Source organism: Brassica napus, chromosome A9 (genome assembly GCF_020379485.1).
Source record: "Brassica napus cultivar Da-Ae chromosome A9, Da-Ae, whole genome shotgun sequence".
Taxonomy (NCBI): Eukaryota; Viridiplantae; Streptophyta; class Magnoliopsida; order Brassicales; family Brassicaceae; genus Brassica; species Brassica napus.
This window is the reverse complement of record NC_063442.1, coordinates 19,808,001-19,813,172: the sequence shown is the minus strand read 5'-3', so window position 1 is coordinate 19,813,172 and position 5,172 is coordinate 19,808,001. Positions and strand designations below refer to the sequence as shown.

Sequence of the window (5,172 nt, the reverse complement as noted above, 5' to 3'; positions counted from 1 at the left end):
GGGCACTGCTTCAGCTGGTTGTTCCGAGCCTGGCGAACCTGTTTCGACTGCTGGCTCTGTATTCCTCTCATCTGCCTGTTCGGCTGGTAGTTGTTCTGACTCTTTATGCTTTCCTTTCTCAGCCGCGGTGAACCTCCTCCTTTCTGGCTCGGAAAGTTGCTTCCCACTCCTTAGCTGAACCGCATTGCACTCCTTGGGGATTTTGTCTGTTTTACTAGGTAGAGTACCTTGCTGCCTCTTGACACTCTCAGCAGTCTGAGCTATCTGAATGTCCATCTGTCTCATATGGCTTGCGACATTATCGTACTTGGTGCTCAGGTCTCCGAACATATGGTTCATTCTGGTATTGATCTCGGTAGTGACCTGGTTCAGAGCTTTCCCTTGGAGCTGTTGTCCTTGGAGGAGTTGCTGCAACATGGTTTTAGTTTCATCTTGCGGAACAGCGACAGGGGTGGAAGTAGCGACTTGATTGTTCTGGTGGTTCTGCATCTGAGGTTGATTGCTCTGTGGTTGGCTTCGAACATAGGTTCGGGGTTGATAGTTCTTCTGATACCCCGCATACTGGCCCTGGTTGTTCTGCGCCGGATCAACTGGTTTGTCCTGCTTAGGCCAGAAAAGTTGTGGATTGTTCTTTACGTTAGGGTTTGGGTGGTAATTCTTCAGCTGCCACCCTTGTCCATTTACGTAGCTCACTTCCTGCTGATCGTCTCCTGCCTGTTCAGCTTCAAACGCCTTGTCGCCTGCACTCTTCTCAGGAGTTGCTTCTTCCATTATGAAAACCTGGCTCTGGTTTCCCTTAACCAGTTGGTCCACCTTCGCCGCTAAGTCATCTATACTGTTCACACTTTTGGAGCGATCATGTTCCTTGTTCTTGTTGAGTGAACTAGAAGCCATGTTCTCAATCAGCGCGAATGCACCAGGGGTGGTCTGAGTCATGAAGTCTCCGTTACTAGAGGAATCAAGGGTGTTCCGGTACTCATAGCTCACTCCATCGTAGAACACCTCCAATATGTAGTCGTCATCAAACCCATGGTGTGGGCACTCCCTCTGGTACTCTTTATTCCTCTCCCAAGCTTCATAAAAAGGTTCATCAGATTTCTGCTTGAAGTTGGAGATTCTATGCCTTAGAGCCGCGGTTTTGGACTTTGTATAGAAGTGGCTTAGGAATGCTGATCGAACCTGGTCCCATGAGGTTAGAGAACCGGTTGGGAGAGATTGCAGCCAGCGTGAAGCTTTCCCTTCGAGAGAAAATGGGAACAGCGTGCACTTGACGTAATCCGGTGGCACTCCATTAGAGCGAGAGAAATTGCGTATCCTCTCAAAGGCCTCTATGTGGTCTATTGGTATGTCTGAAGTGAGGCCGCTGAACGTGCTCTTCTGTACCAGACCTATCAGTGCAGGTTTAATCTCATAATCTTGTCGAGTACATGGTGGAGGATTGATGGGTGAGCGGTTAGTAGCGAAGTTCCTCGGAAGGTTTCGCTCCCCAATAAGAGCACCACGCTCCTCTCGTGCAGCGTTCTCGGCTGCTTGCTCTTGTGCAGCTTGTTGCTGATTCTTGATGGTTTGCTGCACTGCTGCACTGCTGCATCTGCTGTTGCTGATTCTGCATTTGTTGTTGAATTAGTGCCAATGCAGCAGTGAGGTCATCCATATTGCCATGATCACCCATGTTGGTGTCGGTTGTTCTTGGCTGTTGACAGTTTTGTCTTTCTAATCTTGCGAGTTCTTCGTTAGTCAGCTGATGTAGTGGTCCTTGTGCGTTGCTCCGAGTATGTCTACTGGTCATGCACTTGGATCATCTGTTCCAACAAAGAAGTAAAGCAAGTTAGATATCTCAGACTAAATATTAAACTGAAAAATAAAGGTAAAAGCTTAGTCCCCGTCGCAACGGCGCCAAAACTTGATACACTAAAAATGAATCCTTGCTACTGTCAAGTTAATAGTGTAATTATAATATTTGAGATTCAATCCAGAGGACCAGATTACTCTTTACTCTTATGAGTTCAATGTTAAGCTGAGAAACAAGTGGGTTTTGAGAATTAATTGTGACACGATTAACAAGAATGCCTAGGTGATTCGAATTCAATTTAAATGAAGCTGGCTTAGGGTCAATGATCGGATGTTAATTGCAGAACTAAACAACTATTCAAGTGCGATGAAATGCGGTCTAGAACTCAGATCACTCGGCTGGAACAACCCATTATTGTGATCTTGTTCCCTTTGCGTGTCGGTCATGAATCCTAAGCTCTCGCTTGGAACAAGACGCGATAGCAAGCCTTAGATGTCAGATCTGATTAGTTTACTTAATACCCTAATATCTACTCTCGCTGATTAGGGATACAAAGCTCATTCAATATATGTCAATTTATTTCCTAACGGTTAGCTAGGGGATTAAATCAAAGATCCAACATTAAGTGATCAGTTCAATGCAGGCAGTAAGATCAATATGAATGAAGAACAGTTAAGATCACTTATTTGTGTTCAGTTCATGCGGCTAACACCCTACAACCCTAAGCAAGCTTAGCCTACTACTCAATCATAATGCAGGATGACACAGACATGATTTCTGAATAACACTGCATATAAAATAAAGTAGAAATACAAGGGTTCAGGATAATCTTCTCGTGAGAATGAGAGATGGAGCCTTCTCCCTTACAAGTTGCGTAAATCCAAAGAGAATTGTCTAGGTTTCTTGCAAAACTCCCGTAAGTAAAAGAAATGATAGCCTAGGCCTTTTTATAGGGAGGCGCTGGTGATAAGAAGATAAGAGAGAGAGATCGAAACTAGGGCAAACTTCCGGAATAGGAAGTTTCCTTAATGATCGGGAGCAGTCAAATGTTTGATCTCTTCGGGAGCAACCCTTGGGTTGTTCTAAATGACTGTTCCACGTTGAATCCTTCAAAACGGCATCCGACTTCCTGAATCTCTCTTCTTTACTCTTTCACCTGCTCCCAACCTAGAATGATGTAAATTAAGCACGAATTAGGACTGAGAATTAGCTCAAAGTACACATATTTTGGTATTAAAAACACCACATATCAGTAACAAGTAAAGTAACCCTCCGGAGGACTACTAGCACACTCTCCTTGACGAAGAACCCAAAATTCCACCGTATCCGAAATTCGGTAGAACGACCACACGGTCTGAAGAAAGTCGCTAGTGCTCTTACTCGGTGCACCTTCTTCGACCAAACGACGGTTCATGACAGGGAACGACTTCTCGTTGGGAGGTGTGATCGAACCATACCTCGCAACCCACCATGCCTCGTTCTCAGCCGGATCTACCGAATGAGGGACGAACTCGATCTTCGGCACGAGGATCTCTTCGTGGACATCTGCGGACGAGGTGCCTTTCTTCGAAGTCTTTTTCTTACTCGACATTTCGTAATTTCAAGTGAAAACAAGAAGAAGAAGATGGAGAGGAGGGAGAAATTCTTTCAAAGAACTCCTTACGTAAACAAGCAAGTGAAAACTTATGAAGAAGTTACCCCCTTCTTATAGGCATGGGAAATTACTATTTACCTGCAGACTTTTGAATATGAACTTCGCCCAAATACGCCAATCTCGTCCAAACTCGCCATACCGCACGCTCGAATCTCATCGAAAATCCACGATTCTAACGGGCTGGGGGGCTAACTGTTGGGGTCGAAAACGGTTACGACGAAGTTAATGTCCAAACCTCCGCAAAAATAAACCAGCCATGGATAAGTTCGAGTATGACGATCAGAACACGGACAAGCCAAGCATGGTTGCTACACAGCGACCAAGCATGCACACTGTTCGGTCGCTACGTAGCGACCGAGTTCGAGCCAAGTTCGGTCGCTACGTAGCACGCGTCCCGCTCGGTCGCTACGTAGAGACCGAGCTCGAGCTAAGCTCGGTTGCTACATAGCGACCAAGCACGTGCACGTTTCGATCGTTACGAAGCGACCGAGCTTTCCCGAAATGTCGATATGACACGAATCCATGCATTCCCGAGATTTCCCGAAATGTCGATACGACACGAATCCATGCATTCCCGAGATTTCCCGAAATGTCGATACGACACGAATCCATGCATTCCCGAGATTTCCCGAAACGTCGATATGACACGAATCCATGCATTCTCGTCTACTCTTTGATGCTATCTCCCGAAGACTGTAGCAAACCCATTTCATGTTTCTCGACATTTGAAATCGTCGATCAAACTTAACGATAAAAACCGCGGAAATATCGTTTTTATCGAAAGAAGCCGTAATAAACGCTTCGAGCCAAAAGATGGCCCAAAGGGACCAAGGACGTGACTCGAAGCCATTTATGATTTCTTAACCAAAAGCCCGTAAACCGTAGGACGGTTTATGCTTGGTTCGCAAGGAAAGATAAATGTCAAGTTTCTGCGGATAAATACGAAGTTTTGGAAGATAATTACGAAGATCGGGAAAAATGGAATATCTCCATTTTTAGGCTATGACGGCTTAACGGCAGAAGGGGAAAAGTGTAAACCGACTGTGGGAACCGAAATTCGCACTGTCGATTTCCGTTTAAATAAGGAAACTAGGAAAACCCTAATTTCCCAGAGGACCCGGATATCTGTTAATTACCACACGTCAAGCAATCAGAACACGAGAACAACAACGATAAAAATAAGAAAACGAAAAGAGAGCAAAGAAGATCTTATTCCGAATCTGCGTATGAGCGTTTACAACAAGGTATAAGCCTGGGCTCGAGAGCTGTAGGCGAGATTCCTAGTTCTAGCAACCCTAAGACGGCTAAACCTAATTGAGTCGTAGCTCGAAATAACAAAAACGGAAAATTGCCTAAATTGCTCTAAGTGCTAAGTTTGCTCTGAAAAAGTTCTCCCCTCTGCTCCTCGCCTAGGACTCCTTATATACTAGCTCCAAGGTCGATTTACGCTTTTACTCTTCTGCCCTTAAGCCGTCATAGCATAAAAATGGAGATATTCCATTTTTCCCGATCTTCACAATTATCTTCAAAACTTCCGTATTTATCCGCGGAAACTTGACATTCATCCTTCCTCGTGGGCCAAGCGTGAACCATGCTGTGGTTCACGGGCTTTTGGTTAAGAAAAATCGTAGGATGGGCCTCGAGTCGTGTTTTAGGTCCCTTTGGGCCGTCTTCCGACTCGACACGTTTACTACTAGTTTTCCGCGGTTTCTAATCCGCGAAGTTT

At 45.2% G+C, this 5,172-nt stretch overlaps 1 non-coding gene across 1 annotated transcript; it reads left to right on the top strand.

Moving 5' to 3' along the window:
* Window positions 1–1,024: 1,024 nt before the first annotated feature.
* On the top strand, window positions 1,025–1,131 carry LOC125578725. The gene has a single exon (XR_007316808.1). It is a non-coding gene; the product is annotated as a small nucleolar RNA R71 (small nucleolar RNA).
* Window positions 1,132–5,172: the final 4,041 nt, after the last annotated feature.